The sequence below is a fragment of the Argiope bruennichi genome, chromosome 3, assembly GCF_947563725.1.
Source record: "Argiope bruennichi chromosome 3, qqArgBrue1.1, whole genome shotgun sequence".
In the NCBI taxonomy this organism is placed as follows: Eukaryota; Metazoa; Arthropoda; class Arachnida; order Araneae; family Araneidae; genus Argiope; species Argiope bruennichi.
The window spans coordinates 57190007-57202470 of NC_079153.1; the positions used below are offsets into that span (position 1 = coordinate 57190007).

At 29.6% G+C, this 12464-nt stretch overlaps 1 protein-coding gene across 2 annotated transcripts in view; it reads right to left on the minus strand.

Moving 5' to 3' along the window:
- Positions 1 to 9258, minus strand: part of LOC129963673 (metabotropic glutamate receptor-like) — a 183017-nt gene extending 173759 nt beyond the window's left edge. The window contains exon 1 of one of the 2 annotated variants that reach the window (XM_056078170.1): positions 9179 to 9258. The gene's annotated coding sequence lies outside the window, so the exon portion shown is untranslated. Of the gene's footprint in view, positions 1 to 8718; positions 8861 to 9178 lie in introns of those variants that run through there. The other variant, XM_056078169.1, reaches the window with a different exon arrangement.
- Positions 9259 to 12464: the final 3206 nt, after the last annotated feature.

Consider the following 12464-nt stretch of genomic DNA (forward strand, 5'->3'; position numbering starts at 1 on the left):
AGAAAAAGTATATTAGCTTTATATTTAGTATGTGTAGTTTCTCTTCTGGACGAATGAAATAGCATTATGTATTTTTACAAGGATCTTTCTGGACAATAGTAATTTCTAATAAAAATTATTGTATTTACTACCACAATTTGGATAATTTAGAAGAAGCTTTTCAAATTTTGTTTATTTTGTTTTTTTTCTTGATAAATATGCTAGCTTTTTAAACTTGGATGATCTTTGATTTATTTTGTCTCGATAAAATTAATTAGCTGAAAATTCTTGCCTTAAATTTAACTAACGTTTATCATTTTGATTAACAAATATTTCATGCCGTTTCACTTTTTAAATTATGTAAGAGAATCTGTCAGATTACTTGAGAATGAATGAGATAGTACATACTAGCTGATTCTGAATTAAAAAAGTTCCGATAAATAAATAGTTCCTATAATAGTTCCGATAAATAGATAAAAGTTCCGATTATAAGCTGAAACCTCGGAATTGATATTTTTTTTCAAAAGAAATTTTATTAATATGATAATTTTATCGGCAAGAAAAGATTGAACTTCTCTCTCTCTCTCTCTCTCTCTCTCTCTCTCTCTCTCTCTCTCTATATATATATATATATATATATATATATATATATATATATATATATATATATATATATATATATACATATTGAATATGAATGAATATGTCACTGATTTATGAATATTTCATTGCATTCATTGCAATCTGTTGTGAAAATTTTGTGTTATTAAAAAAATCTTGAAATTGAATTTCTGAAAAATTTATTCTTTATTAAAAGCTAAAAGTGAAGAATATTATTTCTCTTACTCTTATATATGCAAGAATAGTCGATTACATTAAAAAAAAATTCTGTCTTCTTTGAAGATATATAAATGCTGGATGGAACTTTTTAATCTATGTGATAAAATTTACAAATGAAGAGATAGTTATTAGTTTTTGGGTGAAGAAATAAATGCTTCAACGATTTGAGTCACCGAAAGTAGCAAATTAAAAGAAGAAAGATCTATAAACTTCCTGAATTAGTGGAATTATTAAAAGTACTAATCACCTATCTTATGAAAGCACTGATATAAAGAAATTTCTCAAAGCGATTAAAAATGCTAATGAGGAAAAATGACAAAAGCTCCAATTACTAATGATTTCGATGAATTTGAATAAGCAGACAATATTCAGGATCAGAATAAAAATTGCGCAGTTATTATTCTGTGGATTTACTTGAAAGACTTCAGTGTAATTTGGACCTGAACTGGGAATAATTTTGGATGGAGTTTGACTCCCTATTCGTATTATCAGGATGAGATGGCAAATTATTTTTTATATTTCCATCCACAATCAAAACGATTTTATAGGATTTACATGGCTGATTAATGCATATAGAGTCTCTTCGGTGGATTCAAGATCATACTGAACCCTAGAGATCCTCTAGAAATTTCTAAACCGAAGAGAAACGTAACTAATAGATCACAGTGGAGGTTTAACGTAAGATAAGAGAAAGAATGGCTGATTTGTTGATTAGGGTTGGGAGGTGCTAAGCTAGACCATATTGCTTGAAACGCATTGTAAGTTGGACTGTAGATTAGAGGTATCCTTATAAATATTTTTAACATTTGCCGATAAATGCATCAATTATAAATTGTTGATTTTGCAATATCCTTAAAGATTCGAAGAAATGTAGGAGTGCCCAAAATATACAACTCGAATTTCATACCGAATATATATATATATATATATATATATATATATATATATATATATATATATATATATATATATATATATATATATATATATATATATATATATATATATATATATATATATATATATATATATATATATATATATATATATATATATATATATATATATATATATATATAATATTTTTCGAATCCTGTTGGCTAAATAATATGTAACATTATTTTGGTTGAAGCAGAATGCAGGTTCGAAGCAGTGAAGGGACTTTAGAGTTTTAATTGCGTTTTATTTTATTCCGAGTGGTAGGCATGATTTCTGCAGTGCGGCACAAAAGCAGAAGGAATAAAGGGACGAATAGTCTCTAGTCTCATGTAAGATAGGATTTCTGGCCATGCGCCAATTAAATACACGTGGTGACCTCTGACACCTTTTCAAGGGTGCCGAAGTATCACTTTCATTTTAAACATAGTTCTGATCACGAAATAAGAGAATATTTTACTATGGTCTAAATCAAGAGTTTAAAATATCATTACATATATATATTTCTGATCCTGCCCCAAAGAAATTTAGGAAGGTTATCGTTTTCATGTATTAAAACCTAGCCCTTTTCTAACTCAAATATTCACTAAGTCATTTTTATGACCTTAATTATGCTAAGTATATGAGAGAATGCTCTCCTGCCCATCGAGCGTCTGTGGATCAGTTTCATATATTTTAGAATACTTTTAAAATCGTTTTATTGCTGACACACAATCTTTCATAAAATTTTTCCACGCCGTTTAATACGATATAACCAAAGAAAACTTTTGCGGAATGTTATGCGTCATGGGTTTAAAAAAAAGGCGGGAATAGTGCCATTATTGTTACGATCGTCCGCAATTGGTTTGAGATTTAGAGATGTTAAGTTTGACAATGAATACCATAACGATCGTCCACGATGACGCATACGAAACTTATCAAGACCATGTTCGACAATCATCTGCAATATATTATTCGCGACATAACGGATGCCACTAGCATCCGCAGACAACAATACATATTCCCTTGATCAGGATGAAATATATCAGTAAATATGAAGCTTGAACTTCACACCTATGGATGAAGATCGGCTCTATGAAATTGTCTTAAGATGTGATTTGTCTTTTTAGCGTCAATATAGAGATACTTTTTAAAACAGGCTTGCCACTGAAATTGAAACTTCGATTTTATATTAAAATGTGTATAGAAAACGCACTTGATGTAAAGGCAGTAGATCTTCAGCAATCTCGAAGTCCAACTTCATCCGAAGAAAGTACTTTGGTCTATTTGTTAGAAGTGGAAAGGTATTACTTAAGATGAATTTTTTCTCGATGTAAGTTTATCAATTCTGCTAAATACAGCAAATTAGCTTGAAAAATTTAAAGCCACCATAGTCTGGTTGAATTATTTATCGTTTTGACTGTGCAAAACCGCTTGTTGCACGACGTTTAAGCGAAAACTACTATTGTTCGATTGGGAAGTCGATCGCATCTTATACATTCGCCATATCTGGCCTGCTTTTTTCAACTATTAGAAATTCTTCTTATTAAAAATTATTTCCGTGATAAACTATATAATATAATACTTTGTATATCTATATATCTAGATCTATATATAAATATATACAGCTAATGACTTCTTCAATATAGGCTACTTGCTAGGGCCTAAACCAAATGAGATTAGAACTTTCATCAGATTCGAACCTTAAAATCTATCACATATTTAGTATTAGCAAAATAATGAAATCTAATTTTTTTCAGTTAAACTTTACGAATTATTGCTGTATTAACATATATATGTATAGTATAAAAATGAGCATTTAAAGAGTACTAATAACGAATAAAATCAGAAAAAATGCCTTTCTTTGGAATTTTTCATTTTCTAAATAAATAAATGCTTTTTTTATTTATTTAGAAAATTTTTGACTTAAAAAACTTTGAGATTGAAAAAACGAAACGGTTTAATATATTTTTTATTACCATTGATTAATGCTTCATTTTTTCAAAATTATAAAAATCCGTATGATATAAAAATGCATTATGAATGAAGAAAATTTAAGCAGTCATTTTACAAAACAATCTGGAAAAGAAATACAACCGAGTTACTTATGGAATGTTTCTAGGTCCTGTAAAAAAAGATTCAATTAATTTTAAGGATGAGATTTTGTTATAGAACTTTATCTTTGTTTCAGGGGACATTTTAGTTAATAAATGCTTCATTAGTAACTTTGCTGACAGTTATTATTTTTACCACTCCTTAAATAAAAGCCATTTCCTGAAAACAAATCATTACTGTTCTTTGTGCAATTATTTAGTGACAAAAACTACCAACGAAAACAATTAATGGGATGCTTCTCAGAACACAAAAGAGAAATGTTTATCTTCATCTGGCTTCAGTTGAATTCAGAAGATAAATATTTTAACACAATTGAGAACTAACAAATCATTTTTTCTTCTCTTTTTTCCTCGCTGTCTTAACTTGATTATTGTAATAATGAAATAAACATGATATATGGTTCTGAAGTTAAAAGTCTTTTTTTTCAGGATAAAAGCTATGTGTTTTTGAATAATTTTTTCTTGCGAACATTTGTAACTTGTTTTTGCTACTGCGGCTTACCAGTTTGACCTAATTTTGACACACGAATAGGAAATACTGGTAAAACATGAAAAATAATAAATCTGAATTTCAATTATTCATTTATTAAATTTAATATTATTGAAATAACTCTTTAATATTTACTAAAGGCTACAATTTCTTTTGCTTTATAGGATGTGCGTATTGTTCCAGTTCATAAAAATCTTGATAATGATGGATTTTCCAATGTTAAACCTTCCATTGCAGGTACCCTTTAATTTATGTTGATTTGAAATTGGACTATACTGTTACGGTGCCGCGAGCTATTATATTTTCTATTTATTATTACAGATTTAATCAAAACACATGATTATTATTTAACAAATAAATCGCAACTTTTGTTTCAATAGTTTTGCGATCATTGCAAATGTTGAAACGAAGCGATGATTTAAAATTTTTTAAAGCTTGAAGGATAGCGTCTCCTTTTGAACCAAAGTAATAATTATTTTGAATTGACCAAGCAATTTCAATTCTTGGTCAGATAGCGTGGAAGGCATCTGAGTCTGAACACCAGATTTTTGTGACCCTCTAGTGTGATAACTTTATTTCGTATATGCGGTGAAAAATACCGCATATACAGAAGAATTTTGATGATTTAACGTTTCGAATACAATTATATAAGACTCTGACATACAACCAAAAGGCTTGTAAACTGAATCATTGAATTCATTATAGTCAATCCTTATTCATTATAACAAATGGAAATTAGTTTAAGGTAAGTAAATACGTTGAAAATTTGATTTTTGGTCAAACTATCAAATATTTTTATTCCATATTCATAATTTATGAGGAATGTTCTTCAAAAAGATATTTGAATTTTGTTTAATAGCTAATTTTTAGCAAATTACATTGATTTTTATAGATGTATAATATAGTTGAACTAGTATGCACCTTTAATTTTTTTAAAGCCAAATTTTCGAGCAGTAGCGTCTGAGGGCAGAAGTCTGACTTCTAGCTTAAATGAAGATAGCAGACGCACTCGCTTACACAACTCCTTTTTACAGGTGGGCTTAGTCACGCACCTCATAGAGAGAACACAAGGAAGAGAACAACCATGCTTGAACCAGGAGTCGAACGCAGGACGCCCAGGTCACGGGGAAGACGCGCTACCCCTATGCCAGGACGCCGCATGCACTGCTAAATATTATTTTCAAATAAAGAAAGGCTAATTTACGATAAAGTTTCTTTTACAATAATAATAATAATAATAAATTAAAAACTAATGCACATTTTTTTTCTTCAAACTTATTAAAAAAATTTCTCAATATATTCTGCAATTTCCGAACTGGAAAATAAGCAATGTGCTCATTTTAAATTGTTCTGTAACTAGCTGTCTTAATGCTTCAAAATGCGAAAAAAACCCTTTATATTTTTAGCAGTTGAACAATAATTGAAGATTGGCATACCACTTGTTTTTCGCGCAAATCATGTGATAAGTATTTGAACTTTTGTTTTATACCTCTTCTTTCCCTCCCTTCCCTTTTTCCCATATGTTTAAATTTCTTTGGCTTTTAACGAACATTTAGGGTTCAAAGATAGTTTTTAAATCTATTTTATGCAAATAATTTTTTAAAAATACAAGTATTTTGCAATGTTTTCAAAAAATTCATCCCGGACTTATTCATATACCTTATTTCCTAAGATCAGGAGCTGATGTATATTTATTCAGATTGTTTGCTGAACTTATTTTTTGGTATTATGCAAAGTATTGAAACTCATTCTATTTTTGTATCATTACCAGAAGCAAAGTATGTTTAAAATTTCTGCCATGTTATTTGGCTATTTTAGTGTTCTCAGACAACAGAAAAACTCAGTAAAATTACATCGTAACTAATCAAAAATTTTTACTTTGTAATACAATCAGAATCAGTAACTAATTTTCAAAGTTATTCTTAGTAAAAGTCATTTTGATTAAAATAATTTAGATTTAATCATTAGTTATAGATAAGTACTTTAATTCACCGTTTAAATTAGATTTAACTTTTAAAAGCATTCTTTAAAACATTAAAAGCATTTAAAGCATTCTTTTTTATTTTTTAAAAAGAGCGTGGGAAATAAAAACCACTTGTTAGGAAGTAAAGAACGAAATAAATATGTTTACAATTACTTTTACATTTTAGAAAGCAAACTCATTAAAAAAATAGGAACAGAGAAGTTTTGTTTATTGTTTTAAATAGCATGAAATGATCATCAATCAGCCGCTCAGCTGACAGATGCAAGTGGCCGAGTTTAGTCAACTCAAGGACTGCAGTAATAAAAAGAGACTTTTGCTGATCAAACAGTGGTTACGCTCAGTTTTAAAACTCACTTACTCCTTATATGAATGAGACAATTTTCAAAGAATGCATAATTTATGAGACTAAAAGGAGATATTCAAATGAAGATTTAATTTTCGGTAATGGCATCATTTTCAAAGCTATGAGACAACTAAGACCGTATGAGTTTGGAACTGAAATATGAATATATGAAATGCAATTTAATGATATAATTTAGATCTTTATTGCTTCTAATGTTGCGTTTCATGTTTTAGATAAATTGTGAATGGTGATATGTGAATACAGATTTCACTTAATTTTGATTCATTTTTAGAGAAAATTTAAGAAAAATATTTCCAACCTTTTCATAAAAAACATGTTTTTTGTATATCTAAAGTTGGAAAATCTAAACAATGAATTAATATTTTCCAATATTAGCTGCGATTAATTCTAAAAGGACTGAGCATGATTTTGTTTTCATTCAGTTGAATTACTGAATCATCTATTTATCCGTTTTTCTTTTTTTTACAGTGTGAGTTATTTATTTATGGATATGTACGTTATGGATATTTACAAGATTGAGGTCCTTGTTGGAAAAATATATGCTATTCAAACAAACAATATTTTATGACAGTTCTTCAAGTTGTATAAAAAAATGTTAGACTAAGAATATTAAAGATAATCTAAACACACAAAAAAGAAAATATATATATATATGTAAATACATCCAAATATATAGAAATGTTTTTGCAGTAGACCATATTAAATATTTTATATACTTTTTTGCTTGAAAGAATTTACCTTCAAAATCAGAGCCGGGATTACTAAGTTGATATGCTTCTTAAAAACATAAGTCATTTACACATTAAAATACAAAAAAGAGATTCTTGTAACTATTTTAGATATGGGGTTTTGGTCTAACCGGTGATAATTAATTTGTAAATGATATGAATAACCATATAATATGTGTCCTAATCACTTGTAAATATAAATGACGGCAAAAAATACTGATTAAAAATTACTTGTAACCTTCTAGCTTTCGATATAAATTTGTACAAAAGTAATAAAGATTGAAAAATATAATTATTTTAGAAATACTAAATAAACCAATCATGTTTTTTCGTAGAAAAACCAATTGCCATAGCCAACCGGTTAAAAAATGCACTTACATTCAACAATTTAAAAAAAAAGAATCATCACTATTAAAATATTACAAGTTATTTATCACAGTTTAATTTTAAAAAGCAATCATTTGTTACTTGTATATCACAATTCATTTCTCTGGGTTCCATCACCAAAATGCCATTAAGAGTATTTCAAAATTTACAAATTATTATTACAAATTATTAAATTTACAAATTTGATAACGTCTATCTACTTTCAGATAGACACTGAAAAATCGAAATTCTCTTGATGTACCCTTTTAAAGTTGATCAGCATATCCCATTATATAAATACATCAAGGCATAATCACCTATTTATGCTCATAACGGAATTCTAAGAAATAAATGTCTAAAAAGAATGTTCTAAAGTCGATTCTTTATCCTTAATTTTAATAAAAACTCTACCATTAACTAACTCCTTAAAGTCAGATGGGCAGAAAAAAAGAAGATACAAGCAGTTTTTATTAAAAAGATTAATAATATTAAAAGAAAATAAATAGAAATTATTTTTATGACAAATGCATAATGAATTTCAATTCTATTTTTTTCTTTCCGTTCAGAACAGTCCATTTGGTTTGAATGTAATTATTAAAAAATCAGATTTTATTTCAAACAAATTAATCATCATTTTATGAATTAGGAAAAAATATTTATTTTTCCATCAAAATGTTTTGCATTTTTTAATGATAATTTTTCCATATTTATTATTATATTTTGGTTTCTTCTATGGCACAGTAAAACTTAAACATGGAAAATAAATTATATGACTAACAAACTATTCAGTTTAGAATTCATTAATTGAGTTCTATAAATCTCATGGATAGTCAAAATAAAGATTACAATTATTAAATAGACAATTAATTCTTATAAATACACATGCCTTTAAAAACAATATCGAAGCGCTGATTCAAAAAGAGAACAGTTTAACTTACTTATTGCGAAATCAGAACTTTTAAACTTCCCGTTTCTTCTATCAAAATAAACTCCATCAAACAGTTTTATATCATCCGGAAACAAAAGATACAAGGCTAAAAAAATCACACAAAAACACATGCCATTCGAGATGCATCTGTCGCCATTCATTCAAATTCATAAAATCTTTCTGAATCGTTTTTTTTTTTTCCGACCTGACCAAAAGTCTATCCAATCATCGCAAGCAGCAATCACTCATTCGACTTTTCTCGACAAACGTCATTTTCTCCCGCGTTAAGAATTAGCATTTCAACCACTGGCAACATGCGGAAATTAACGTCTGAAACTGTTTTGACAGACGATACCGAAAGCAAGCGTGACTTAATCTACGGACGAAGGAGGGGAGGAAGGGTGATAAATTGGAGAGGGATGAAGGATAGGAAACAAAGGGGTAATGTTCGATAAAAAAAAGGAACGTACCTCTTCGGGTGTTCGGGGCGCGTGGAATCCCGGGCATCCGCCGGTGTCGTAGAAGGGATGGCTGCGTTGTGACGTCGGCGAGGCCCTCTCTGCCGGTTTGGGCAGCGACTGGATAATCCCGCGCCTGCGTTCTCCGCCGCAAGTGGGATTGTCAATACCCCCGCCGCACACATTACTTTTCTTTTCCATTCCTTCTCGACCCCTGCTTAGTTGGAACTTCGGGTGATATATAGTGATTAGCTAAATTGGAGGACAATTAAGAGCTAGACAGGATTTTCTCAAGAAAAAGAGTTCTTGAAGGATCGTTTTTCGAACGCAAACAACTTTTTCCGAAGTTAGAATATGTTAAACATGGAACTACATAATTTTATAAAAACAAGACAGATGTTTGAGAGGCGGTTAGTTTTTATCTTGTTTTAGTGACTCACAATGGACAAACTCATTAGATAACAATTAAGTGGGATAAGAGTTGTAAGATGCTGATGAAATTTAATTAGAATCGTTTATGAATTTATGGATAGTAATTATCTAATCGGAAAGCATCAGGCTTTCATTAATAAGTTTTTAACTATGTATAAAATGGTAAATATTTTATTACCATTTTATATTGAACATTGAAGTATTGACCTCTAAAATCTGTTCTATAGTAAAAGTGTCAATACTTCGTATTTTCTCATGTAAAAAAAGAATTTTTAATTATAACAAAATTCGAAATTAAAATTTTAACTTCCTAAATCCGAAAAAGAAAAAAAAATCCTTTTTAGGACTATGTCCATTTATCTGCCTGTTTATTAACACAATGACTATTACAGTTCTGTATTAGAATGATGAAATTTGTTAATGTGCACTACATTTTTAGATTTCTATCAAAGGCGAAACGAAATTAATGCACAGAAACGTTGTCTGAAGGCCGGCCTAACGGAGGAGAAGTGCGCACGCTAGCGACAAAGCAGTAAATCTAGTTTAATAAAATTGAATAAACATATTTATTATATACCATATAGAACTGTATGAAATTTTGAAACAAATCCTTAAAGGGTCTGACTCTACATTCGCGTGTAAACTCAATAAACAAACAAACAAAAAAAACCATAACTTTGATAAGTGAAAAGAATTAAATTAGATTATGAAACATTTTACACAATGTTATCATGTTAAGTATGAATTCTTACCGAATTATAAATCAAATCTATCAAAGGGTTAATTAAGTCTGTAATTTTATAGGTATGTAAACACGAGTACTCAAAAACACGTAACTTAAATAAATTAAATTGGGAGTATGATATTGAGACTAGAATATTAGTTCGTTGCTTTATTCGTTTGAATTGGGTGAAAAAAAAGGAATTTGAAATATATATTCGCTTTGCTTTTACATACTATGAAGGCAAATAATTCTGCTTTTTAAACATTCACATTTTGTGCGGGATATAGTACATTTACTTGGGAGTATGCGAGAAAGATTCGAAAAATCACTTCCCTTTATTATTTGAATAATAAAGAAAATGCAGTATTGTTTATTTTTGCAATTCTTTTCCTTTTTCTTCTTCCGTCAGCTCTGTCTAATAGAAAAAAAAATCGAATTATTAACAGTATTAGTGAAATTCAATAAATTTGCTGCTGGGATTTTCTTTCTCTAAAAAAGGAATAATTAGTCGATGGTTTTTAAAAATCAATAATTCTTTTCCGTAAGTTAGAATTATATAAAAACCCGAGTGTATATTATATATATGTATATATATATATATGATTGTAACAATAAAATTCAATTCGTTTTCTTTGTTTAATCAAATATTTAACAGCTTAATTTTCGTCACTTATTAAAAGTCGAGGAAGAATAATTTATTTGCGATTTAAGCAGTTACATGAAGATAAGAAAGAAAAGTTGCGATACCGAGAAATATGGAGGGAGTACAAATAGAATTTAAATCAGATTGACATTGTCAAGGAACTCGATTTCATAAGAAGGGTTCTTGCACACAACGGCATACAGGTGTAAGATTTTAAAACTTGTATCTTTGATGCCTACCATAAATTGCTGCTGCTCAAAAATTGCAAGACATCATAAGTTGATTTAGCATTGCAATGTAGCATAGATATCATAGACACTTCTTCCACTCTTTCTGAATGAAATAATGAAAACATAATTTTTAAAAATTTATCATTGATTCATTTTTCATTGGTTAGTAAAATACTAAAACAGAGCCCAGTTATCGACCGAATGCTTCATGGCGGATTTATATACATTTAACAAATAACCGACTGAACCCTGGTCTATTACCTATGTCTATTACTGGGTCTAATACTCTCTGACGCCTCCGTAACTGACCTTTCTTCCAGTTGCTCTGAAATTCACAATTTCTTTTTAAACCTGAAATCATAACAGTAATAACTAGCAAGACTAATCTCTCCAAAATTTTCTTGCACTCTCTTTAATAAAAATTCAAGTGTATCATTTACCGAATGCCATTAATTAATAATAATTATCTGTTAGTATCGGATTTTTGCGATTAATCACTGAAAAAAGCACTAAGAATTCGAATGTGTAATTTGGATGCCTATCTTTTGAAAGAATTTGACATAGAAATGCAATTATTGTCGCAGAATTCCACACAAAATTATGTATTTAAGCCAATCCATTTTTTTCTCATAAAATTACTTTCATTGAAGTCAATTTAGCATCACGTTAGCCTGTTTGTAAAAGCACCAACTAAAAGAAGTCTCAAAACTTCATATATATCCTCCTTTTAGATGTTTGTTTGTTTGTTTCTTATGGCACTTGCCATGGACAAGCCCGCTGTTACGAAGACAGCGATTTTAAGCCGGCGGGGGGCGCCTCTTGTTTTTTATAGCAGCGCCAACTAGGGCCAAGAGTACGACTTTGCCACTCACGCATCACTTATCCGCTTGCACAACCCCTTTTTACAGGAGGGCGCATTCACACATCTCACAGATAGAACAACGGAAGAACAACCATGCCCAAACCGGGACTCGAACCCAGGACGTCCAGATCACGGGGAATTTGCGCTACCCCTATGCCAGGACGCCGGCCCTTTTAGATGTTAAATCTGTGTACCAAATTTTATACATTTAGCTCTTTTACTTTTGTAGATATCGCATTAACTTAGAATGGTGTAATTGGACAGATAGATTTTTTCAAAATGGATTTCATTCAATTGATACAAATCTACAAATGGGAGAGATGCGCACATATCAAAATTTCCAAGATACAGTGACGTTTTAAGTAGTCAAAGATTTAATTGTAAAAATGTGTTCTTTAGATTCAGAG